The following is a 12,595-nucleotide window of genomic DNA, read 5'->3' on the forward strand; positions in this document are numbered from 1 at the left end:
CAACTGTTTCTAGTGTGATTAGCTACTCTAGATAAGGAGGCTAATGATGTCAATGGTTCTTGACATTAACAACTTTGATGATAAACTAGCTGTGGATAGGAATTGATTAACTATTACGGGGTAGGAATGGTTAATAATATCACTTGGTTGTATTGATATCGACACTTAAACAAAATTTATTAGTCTAACTCAGTATTGGGAGACTAATGATACTAATGAAATTTATTAGTATCAGCAATTACCTTCTAGAAAATAAGAAAGTATTGATTAGTTATTCTGAAAGAATGAGATAAACTAATGATACCAAGAGAGATATATCTCAGTTAAAGTGAGAATTGATTCATAAAAAGATGGTGTTTGATACCATTAAGTTGTGTTGATATTTTCAAGATGAAATTATTCTTGGAAAATGAGTTAGGATATTATATAGATTTTGGTAATAAATGAAAAATATATGTTGTAAAAGAGGTCTATGCCTAATTTTATGTATCAAAAGAAATGCCATGGAAATTATTATCTATCATTGTTATTGTTTGCTATTACCTTTTTATATTTATATGTACATGTTAATTTTTGTTTTCAGGTCCATCAAAGTCACATCAAGAGTGATCTTAGTTTAGTTACCTTTTGCTTTTGGTCATGGAATTATTTGTAAATTAAGAGACTTATCTCCTAAAACTTGAAATGTAATATTAACCTATAAATTTGGATGTATGACTTTAATCTAATCTTTGTAATTCTAAGTACCTATTTAACCATGCATTTTTATAGTTGAAATTGAATCCTTCACTTGAATTACATTATATAATGTTATTATACAAGATATAGTTTATATGATAATAGTATGTAACAATTGAATTATGCATTGTTATTTGGTGAACTTGAATTGTATGTTGTTATTAAATAAGATGTGTTGTGTTGATGATGATGAGTTGGGTTGAGATCTAAGATGTAAACCCCCGGTTATAATTTTTCTGAGTTATTAAAATATGAGAAATTTAACCAATAGTAAAATGGGTCAAATTAAAGTAAAGAAACCTAAATCCAGATAAAAATAGTGAAATTAATGAAATAAAAAGTGAATATAGTACTAAATTGTTGAAAATAAAAACATTTGTGAGGACAAAATGAATACGTAAGACCAAGAGAGGTCAATATTCAAATAACAGAAGGTTGGAAGTTTATGTACAAATGATAAAAAGGGGTGGAGATAAATGAGTAATTAAAAAGATAATAGAACTATAAATATCATTCTATTTTCTTTCTTGTAGTGACTTCCAAGTGTAAGAGAGAGTTTACAGAGAGGTTGGAGAGAAGACATATTAATGGCAGAACATCCGACAGCTATAACTCCACCATCCACTACTGGATAAAAAAGATTTGGATATGATGTTCTTCGTCATGTCATGTCCATTGTCATCAGAGGGATTTTCTATATCAGTCTTCATTTAAGAGATATTGTAGGAGGAAAATTTCTGGGAAAATACACTTTTAGATAGTATTCTTCGCTAACTATTTTCTCCTTCAGCCATTATTGGATGGGGCTATAATTTGGATATGTTGTTCTTCCTGATGCTGTCTAGATTCTGCATGGTGGAGATTAGAAACAATAACTTGGTATAGAAGTTGTGCTTCTTGCATAGTAGGTCTGCAAGTTTGAGGTCAGTTCGGTTAAACCCATATTTTTGGAAATTTCACCATTTGATGAAGTTGATATTTGGATATGTTATACTCATAATAATTCATTATAATTTGACCGTATGGATTGTGTGGAATAATATTAATTTTTTTTTATTTATGGTTGATTGAAACTATTGTCAAGGATTGTGTTTAGAAGAATATTGTTCGGAAAGTTTGTAAAATCGATAAGAATGTTTTATTTTGACGTTAAAAGGGAAGATTGAAATAAATAAGATAAATTGGCTCTTAAAAATATATTTTTTGACACCTTAAATGATATGTGATATGGCTAGGGGTTGAGATAAAAGAGAAAAAAGTTAAATTATGGATGTTGTGTGTAAATAGAAAGGTTGATGAATCTGGACAGATTCATCTCCTAACTTATGAAGATAATTCAAGTAGAAGGATAAGGGAATTAGGATCAAATTTCTCATAGTAATTATAGTTTTGGATATTAGCTAACTAAGAAAATTGGTCTTACTCAATTTGGAGCTGTAGAACTCCAGCTATGGGTCACCAATCGAGCTTGGGTCATGACAAACCCTGTAGGGCAATATGTATGGTTTGTTAATAAGCAATTTTGACTATCTTAGAGGCCAAGCTGGGTTCTTCTTCCTTCAGAGAACTTGCAGCCTCATGTCATTGCTTTCCAATGAGACCAATCGCACTTAAAATGGAGTTATATAACTCTCTAGATATAGCTAAAACTCTGAGGAGAGGTCGGACAATAATAGTTCAATATCAAGACAGTAACAGTGGGACAGTAACAGTCTAATGTTTGTTGACGAGCAATTTTGACTGTCTTAGAGGCAAAACTAGGTTCTCCTTCCTTCAAAGAACTTGTAGCCTCGTGTCTTAGCTTTCCAATGAGACCAATCACACTTGAAATGGAGTTATATAGCTCTAGATATAGTTAAAACTTTAAGAAGAGGTCGGACAATAATAATTTAATATCAAGACAATAACAGTTGGATATTAACAGTTCAATGTTTGTTGATGAGCAATTTTGACTATCTTAGAGGCAGAACTAGGTTCTCTTTCCTTCAGAGAACTTGTAGCCTCGTGTCTTAGCTTTCCAACAAGACCAACTACGCTTGAAATGTAGTTCTATAACTCTAGATACAGTTAAACATTTGAGGAGAGTTCGGACAGTAGCAGTTCAATATCAAGACAATAACAATCTAATGTTTGTTGATGAGCGATTTTGACTATCTTAGAGGCAGAATTAGGTTCTCCTTCCTTCATAGAACTTATACCTCGTGTCTTATCTTTCCAACGAGACTAATCGCACTTGAAATGGAGTTCTATAACTCTAGATATAGTTAAAAATTTAAGGAGAGGTTGGACAATAATAGTCCAATGTTTGTTGATAAGCAATTTTGACTGTCTTAGAAGTAGAACTGGGTTCTCCTTGCTCAAAGAACTTGTAGCCTAGTATTTTAGCTTTTCAACGATACTAATCTTGCTTGAAATGGAGTTCTATAACTCTAGATAAAGTTAAAAATCTAGGGAGAGGTCGGACAGTAACAGTTTAATTCAAGACAGTAACAGTTGGACAACAACAATCCAATGTTTGTTTATGAGCGATTTTGATTGTATTAGAGGAAGAACGGGTTCTCCTTCATTCAGAGAAGTTGTAGCCTCATGTCTTAGCTTTCCAACAAGACCAATCTCGCTTGAAACAAAGTTCTATAACTCTAGATATAGTTAAAAATCTAAAGAGAGGTCGGACAGTAACAGTTCGAGGTTTAGATAATAACATTTCAAATATTAAGAAATGACTGAAAGAAAGACTTATTGGCTATTGATATGGTTATTATAAAACATATCATTGAGTGAGGAAAATTTATGAGATAAACTTGTGATTTGCAGGAGGGACCACAAGCATGGTGCAACAACAGTAGTAGGGGAACACGAGTAGAGCTTCTATTACAGGTAGGTGATCCTTACCTAAGCTTTTTAGTTAAATTTAAGAATTTAACATGTTAATAATGTGAGATGTAAATGTGCAACGTTAGATATTATGTGAAATGATGGAAGTTGGTGTAATGATGTTATTACGGATATTATTCTAAGTGTATGTGTGTGTTCTAGAGGAACTACCCTTGTGTGCATTGCCAAATGATGGCAAAACCACTAACAAAGAAAATATGAGAAGTGTAATATGTGTTTCAACTAGCATACATTTAGTGTATGTTAAGATCCCGGGTAAGGGGAACATCATATGTTAACTAACATACATTTAGTGTATGTTAGGATCCCAATTAAGGGGATCAACATGTATTGTCTAGCATACATTTAGTGTATGTTGGGATCCCAGGTAAGGGGATTTCCACATATTGGCTAGCATATATTTAGTGTATGTTAGGATCCTGAGTAAGGGGATCAGTATGTCTTGCTAGCATACATTTAGTGTATGTTAGGATCTCAGGTAAGGGGATCGCTAAGTATTGGCTAACATACATTTAGTGTATGTAGGATCCCGGGTAAAGGGATCACATTGCATCGACTCCTACGGGGTGATGATGATACCAGTGAAATTGGTATCAGTAATGTGTTAAGCAGAAATAATCATGGTTGATCTTATGAAATCTTGAATAGAGGTTGATAATGGAAGAGGAGATGATTTTTAGTAATTGAAGGAGAAAGAGTTTCTAATGAATAATGAAAACCAGAAGGAAGAAGTAAATAAAATATGAATGCATGATTGTCTTTTTAAATTGTTGAATATTTGTGTTGCTATATTATTATAATTTTTCATGTTTCAATAATATGTATTTTTATTTTAGGACCATCGCATGCATGACAAGAGTAGATCCTAGCTTATGTTCACTTTTTGTAGTATAGGTTATATGGAGTATAACCTTGTATTTTGTAATATTACAACTTTTATATAAATTAATTTGTATAATTGATGTTTAAACTTGAATAGATGAACTTAATTATGAAATTCATATAATCATGTTTCATGTATGCATGTTTATACCCTTTATTTCCCTATAATGATATTTGTTATTCAATGTATATTACATATGTTGTGGTTGTGATGTTGATGATGATGTTTGTGGAATTGAGACCTAGGATGATTGGGTAGTGGTTAAGTTATGAGATGTAAGATATTAGAAGTGTAAATAGGGTATATGTTGCTAACTTGGGACCTACCAGTATAAGGAACACTCTGTTAAAATTTCTGTGAAAATTTCGGTAGACTTGTATACGAGAACTGGAAAAAAACAATTAACCGTATTTTTACATACCAAATCATAGGAAAGTAACTATAATCACATATGAAAGTGTGAGGGAGTTACATAAGATGTTTGGATTAGATTGGGAAATGAAATTAGAAGTGTAATATGATTTTGTCAATAACTGGACCTCCCGATATAGGGGAGATTTCACTGAAATTTTGATGGAACCTATATAAGAAAAACATTTACTTGAAATTTCCAATGTATCATGAGAAAGGATGTAGAAAATCAGGGTCGTTACAAGAATCAATTGCATTTCGAGGCATGATGATGATGGGGAAGTGCTTCAAGTGGGAACTTATCAATATTCTCCCATCTTGGATAACCCGCACAAAAAATTATTGTGAGGTGGAAAAGATTTGTCATAAATAGAATTTAGACAAGCACGTAATTATATGGTATTTAACTAGATGAATTGAGATCTTTTATTCAATAAGTATACTACTTAACATGTTATTTTTGAACAATTTATTTTTTGTATTATCATAAACTGATACATTGTTGAATTCCTTATATACAACATTGTCAAATTTTACTATACCAAAACTAGTAGCTGACTAAATCTCAAATCTTTTTATTAGAAGATGAACAATTTTCCATGTAGTTCGGAACACATGTAGGTACTATTTGATTATTTTTATCTATCAGGTTACATAATTTCATTAGACATTTATTGTTAATTGTTCATAGTTGAACTTCATGTATGAGGTTTATCAATTGAGAGAGAATGCTAGTGTTACTTTGTCTTTACTAAGTTCGAGTACTGACAGAAAGGTAAAGTGTTACAACAAGTATTTCTTCAATGGACATATGCTTTATATTGAAGAATATAAGTAGGGTAGAAAGACATATAACAACGAGGTTTATGTTAAGGGATTGACTTGTAATGAGTTTGAAGTTGACTACTATGAGACGTTAAAAGACATAAATGAATTGCAATATCATAGTAAGTAAAATATAGTATTTTTATTTAAATGTTATTGATATGACACCATTGACAAAGGAATCATAGAAGATCTCCATCATGGATTCGTCAAAATTAATTCAAAGTCTAAACTTCGTAATGTCAATGATGGTTTTATTTATACTAATCAATGCCAATAAATTTATTACACATACACCCCTTTCTTTAGAAAGGATTGTTCAAGAGTTAATTGGTTATCCATAGTGAAAACCAAACTTAGAGGTCTTATCAAGATTGTTTAAGATGGGTACAATGAATTAACTATGAGAGATGATGTCTTTCAACTTGATAGGTGAGTTGATCTATATCAAGTTGTTCCGTTTAATGACTTAGATGAAAATTTAAATTTTCATATTTTTGATAATATTTTTTTTGGATGTATTAATGTTAAGGACTTGAATAATAATTTGAGCTTTAGTGGGCATACACAAGTCAATGAAGATGATAATAGCAATGAACTCAACATAGAAGATTGGGATGAAAATGAGGATGAGTCAATTGATACAGAAGAAGACAATTCTGATTAATTTGTACAACATAAATGCATAATGCCACAAACTATAATGTAATAATTATGGATGAAATTTTATTCTTAATGTAATGACAATGATGTTAATTTATCATTGAATGACAATAAAATATTTATTTTATTATTATGATATGAACTGATATTATTGTGTTGTGCATGTAGTTGTGAATTGAAGTATTTTCAAGTTGGATAGATAAGGAATACAAATACAATTTTACCTTAGGTATTGTGTTTATATCGATGGAAATATCAAAGGAATATGTTTGTTGGTATATTTTAGTGACGATGAGCACTATTCCCCTTCTCCCTGGCATTGTTCATAGTGTTCATTACACACAGAAATACAAACAAAATATGTCTGTCAATATATTTTAGTGATGATAAAAACTATTCACTTCTCAATGTGCCGATAATTAATGCTTTTTTTTTTTTTTTTTTTATCATTTACTCCTTTCTCAATAGAATTACCGACATAATGAGAATTCCAGTGTGTTGGTAATTACTGCTTGAACGACCCATCTTAATGAGAAATATGAATGACTCATTAGTGATTATAAAATACTTCGTCGATTGGTAATGGAGATGCGATTATAGATGGGTGGTATATGTGCACCCCCTAATTCACCCCACCATCCCAGCAATAACCAGTCTCCTACTCCTCTTTTAACACAATCTCTATTTTCACTTTATTGTATTTAAACATATAAATGTTAAAATTTGTATTAAATATTTGATTTTTATATTATTTTAATTAATTATTTTTCTACTTTTATTCAATATGTTTTTAAAATATTACTGATAGGGTTATTGACTGAACAAGTCTGTCGCACATTCCAAAAAGTTGGAAAAAAATTACTGTAAATGTCACTGCTACTATTAACTCTCTGATGGAATTACATATGGTTTTCCTTGTTGATGATATCCTAATTTTATTGATGGATATGTAGATGGAATGAAGCAAGAATTTTTTTTTAACGCGTTTTGTTCGTCTGTAAATCCATCAATAAATTTATTATCAATAGAGTCCCCGATAGACCATAAATTACAAATGTGATTTTTTCTGACGAACTGCTTCTGTTCATGAGCCTATTGATAAATATGTACTGATAGAATATAAGTGTGAGCACCAAAAAGAATTTTCATCGGTAAAACTGTTAAATCTGGTAGTGATAATCCTACAAATGTGTACATTACCTCTGCAATAATGAATTGTGGCTTCACTAATATTCATATTTCTTCACTCTTAATAAATCTCTCTTTTTTAAGAAATAGAAAATATATAAAAAAATAAACCCCCAACAAATAGATAGGCGGACTCCATTATCATGAATCAACCAAGATTAGAATTAAACTAGATAATTTTCTGCGATGCGCTGTGAGTCAGATTAATTTTTTTTAACTTAAAAAAATCATCTAGCATTGATAGCATATTTTTTTTAATAATAATAAAAAATTAGCTATAAACTATACATGTTGTGCAACCTGTCACACTTCCCTTCTTAGATTGGGGTTGGAAGGTGTTTTTGGTTGGTTGGCGAATTGTCACCCAATATTATGACTACTAGAAATCCTAAATGGTTTTTTCAGAGATTATAGGCAATAGACTAGTTGCGTAAAGAAAAAGTATTAACACTCGTAGCATGCCTCACCTAAGATAAGTTGCATTGTTTTTTATTGTTTGTTATGGTATGATTATGTCTATTTCTACTGTCCTACTATGACAGGTTTGCAATGATGAATAAACCCTGATTTTTTAGGTGAAGAACTTAGTTTGGAAGATGAAATATCCTCAATTATTGTTAAGGTTTTTTTCGGGGCAAAACTTGAATTTTTGCTACCACGTCATTTCAAATAATATTTTATAAAAAAATCCTTGTGGATTTTATTATTATATTAAAAGTGAATGAATTGTATTATTCACAATAATACTTTGGATATTAACCTCATACATGTTTTTTTTAACCTTTTATTAAAATGAGTAATAAAATTATTATCCCTAATAATATTTTGGATATTAACTCCTTTTAGATTTTTTATCCTTATATTATAAAAAGAAAAATATTTATTATTTCTAATAATATTTTGGATATCAACCATTTTTAGTTTTTTTTTTTTTTTTTTTTTTTGTATTAAAAGTGAATAATATTTATTATCTCTAATAATATTTTGGATATTAATCACTTTTAGGTTTTTTTATTTTGTATTAAAAGTGAATAATATTTCTTTCAATATAGCCTAAAATCCATGCAATATTTTTTTAAATCATGCACAAATATTTTAAATTTTCTTTGAAAAAAGATTCTCAAATAATTTAGGATTTTTGACCTTATGCAAGAAAAAAATAAATATTTGTTTATTATTTTTTCTTAATGTTTTTAGGTTTTGTTTGGTAAAAAACCTATTTTTTTTGTAATAAACTTAAGGAATTTTTTTCAAACACATCGTTACACCAAAAGACCCTTTAGCAAACAAAATGGCATACCAAATAGGGTATAAACCTTTTGACCTGAATGTTTAATTTTAACTGGGTAGACCCGACTAAGTTGACTCGACAAAGTTAACCTGGAATTTTTTGTTCAAATAAATAGTATGTAAACAAAATTATATATCATATTAAAAAAAATAAACAAAAAAAACTATTATAATAAATTGTGTTTTATGAATATATTTTATGAAATTCAAGCTATAACTAGCAGATTTCTTTACATTACAACTTGATCCTATCCACTAATATGACACATCATCAACTTATCCCATGTTACTAATTCTCATATAAAAAAAAAAGAGTTTCTTTAACTTTTTCTTTTTTCTTTTTCTCTTCCAGATCTTAAAAAAAAAAAAGAATTACTGAAGTAGAATTAAAATAATTCTCTTCAACTTTTCTCTTTTCATTTCTTTTCTTCTATCTGGCAGATCCCAAGTGATGTGAGGAGAGAATTAAAATAGTAGTGAGGAAAATGTCAAGAATACAAAAGCTAGAAAAGGGAGTTACTATGAAAAGGGAGTTTGGAATTATTGTAACGGAGTTTTATCGGATTTGTTATATAAAGTAAAGAGGAATAAGGGTGGACATAAAGACCACAAAAGTATAGCCTTCTCTTTAACGTCCCTAATATTTTGATTACGAAGGAAGTAAGGAATTAGGTGATTCAAGTGAGCTTTATTCCATTTCTAATATTATAAATAGGCATGACAAATATGGAACAAAGACACACAAGCCAATCTTCTCTACTTCCCCGTAACCCAAAGAATCCATTGCTGATCAAAATGGCATCAGGCCAGCAACTGATCAAGAGTGACCGCGGCAGCATGCTAACAATGTCTGATGACAATGTGATGATGAAACAAATTGTAGGAACTCATGCTCCTGATGGCCGAGAGGTTGATGTCAAAACTCTTCTCCTCCTTGTTGAAAGACATCCTCAAACATGCCACCCAGCAAATCGATTCCTCTCTGACGGTATAGTACTAAAACTCATCCTTGGAAATTAATCTGTATATCAACTTAACTCTATTATTTCTTGTTCTTTTTATGTTCCTGATCACTTCTGATAACGCAGACTTCCCAGGCCCATGCTGAAATGGAGGACAAGACATACCATGTCAATTTTGTTTCAATGCTCGATGCACTGTCGTATACTATAGACAGAATTTCCAGCGAGGTTATACAATGTCTTTCAATTCTAATATATGATATATAGGCATTGACCTAAAGAATCGATGACAAATTTTAAATTCCGCGTTTTTAATTTTGATGCAGATTGCTTACAAGGCACTGGATGGGACAGATGCCCACGCAACAACCGTCTCACTTTTCAACATGTTAACAAGCTATTCCTGGGATGCCAAGCTCGTGCTCACCTTGACAGCTTTTGCTTTGAATTATGGAGAATTCTGGCTGCTTGCCCAGATTTACTCATCAAACGAACTTGCCAAATCCATGGCAATCCTCAGGCAACTGCCTAGCATCATTGAACAATCAGGGCCCTTGAAGCCTCGCTTCGATGCCATTAACAATCTGATCAAGGTCATGATGGACGTGGCTAGGTGCGTGGTTGAGTTCAAGGATCTACCGCCAGCTTACATTTCTAATGAAGTACCAGCATTGTCCACAGCCATGGCCCATATCCCTACTGCTGTCTACTGGACCATGAGGGGTGTGGTGGCTTGTGAGGCTCAGATTACTAGCCTCACTACCATGGGACACGAGTATGCTTTTTCTAGTCCACCATCTTTAATTTATTGAGCCATATGTTACATCATGCATGTATTCCTTGTAACATTCTCCTTCACTTATTTCAGGTTTTCTATATCAACCACTGTGGCATGGGAGCTATCCACCTTGGCTCACAAACTCAGCAACATGCTTGACCATCTCAGAAAGCAATTGGATACTTGCTACCAATACGTAGGTTTGCACCTCAGCAACTTTTTTATTATGCTATCATGTGTTGGATAGGTAATAAGAAAACAGGAAATTATTGTACGAAGATAGATCGAGAAAGCTTATAAAACCAACGGTGTTTGATGCAGATGAAAAGAGGAACGTCGAATCCTTTCAAATGCTAAAGAATCTCTTTGAAATGATCCACATTGACAACATGAAGGTCCTAAAGGCCCTGATTTATGCCAAGGATGATATCCAGCCACTTATAGATGGTTCTTCCAAGAAAAGAGTTTGCTCTTCTACCATTTCTTCTATTTATGTTATCAATCTATTGTAAAAAAATTCTCATACCTCCTTTTGAATTTAACAGGTCCATCTAGATGTGCTAAGAAGGAAAAATGTGCTTTTGCTCATTTCTGGCCTCGACATGTCAACCGATGAGCTTTCAATTCTCGAACAGATATACAATGAATCCAGGCATCACGGAGCTAGGCTCGATAGTCAGTATGAGGTGGTCTGGATCCCAATTGTGGACCGTTCAGTCCAGTGGAGTGATCCAATGAAGGGGAAATTTGAAAGCATGCAGTCTTCAATGCCATGGTTCACAGTGTACCACCCTTCACTGATTGAGAAGGCAGTCATGAGGTTCATCAAGGAGGTGTGGCACTTTCGGAACAAGCCTATTCTTGTGGTGCTTGACCCTCAAGGCAAGGTGGTTTCCCCAAATGCACTCCACATGATGTGGATTTGGGGAAGCAGTGCCTTCCCTTTCACTAGCTTGAGAGAGGAATCTCTCTGGAAGGATGAGACATGGAGGCTTGAGCTTCTAGTTGATGGCATTGACCCAGTGATTCTTAATTGGGTAAATTCATTATAGAATCAATCCAAATATACATACATTATACGTGTGTATGTGTAATCGCGTTGACTTTTGATTCAATATTTTTTTGATCATCAGATCAACGAAGGAAAGTACATTTTCTTGTACGGAGGAGACGACGAGGAATGGATGAGGAAGTTCACAAGCAGCGCACGTGCTGTGGCGCAGGCAGCCGGCATTCCCCTGGAGATGGTTTATGTGGGGAAGAGCAGCAAAAGGGAGAAAGTCCGGCGAGTCATAGCGAAAATCACCGTGGAGAAGCTCAGTTACGTCTGGCAAGACCTTACCATGATGTGGTTCTTTTGGACCAGGCTAGAGAGCATGCTGTACTCCAAGATTCAGTTAGGCAAGCTTGATGACCATGATCCTATGATGCAAGAAATCAAGAAGTTGCTTAGCTACGGCAGAGAAGGTGGATGGGCTGTGCTAAGCAATGGGTCTAATGTTGTGGTCAACGGTTACAGTACCACAGTTTTGCAAACATTGGTTGAGTATGATTTGTGGAAGGACCAAGTGCCTGTCAAGGGCTTTGATATGGCCTTCCAAGATCACCACTTCCAGCTCCGCGGCATTGCTCGTCCCTGCAGCCGCTTCGATTTCCCAATGACTACGGGGAGGATCCCTGAGACAATGAAATGCCCAGAGTGCAACCGCACCATGGAGAAATTCTCCACTTTCCTTTGCTGCCATGATGAGGTCATACCAGACGAGCTCTCCAAGTAAATTATCAGCTGCTACGCTTCCTTGTAGCTCATACAGCCAGTAAATAATGTTGTTGCGTGCGATCTTTTCTTTCTTTTCAATTTTCATGCGTTGTGAGGCATGTTGCCCAGCTATGGCGCACAGTATTTTGACCTTGCATTTGATATTCCATACCATAAAATAAATTTGAGCGTGATCGATGTAA

At 33.1% G+C, this 12,595-nt stretch overlaps 1 pseudogene; it reads left to right on the forward strand.

The window, feature by feature from the left end:
• The first annotated feature begins 9,673 nt into the window (after nucleotides 1-9,673).
• LOC118058147 (protein SIEVE ELEMENT OCCLUSION B-like) lies at nucleotides 9,674-12,595 on the forward strand (annotated as a pseudogene).

The sequence above is a fragment of the Populus alba genome, chromosome 1, assembly GCF_005239225.2.
Source record: "Populus alba chromosome 1, ASM523922v2, whole genome shotgun sequence".
Lineage (NCBI taxonomy): Eukaryota > Viridiplantae > Streptophyta > Magnoliopsida > Malpighiales > Salicaceae > Populus > Populus alba.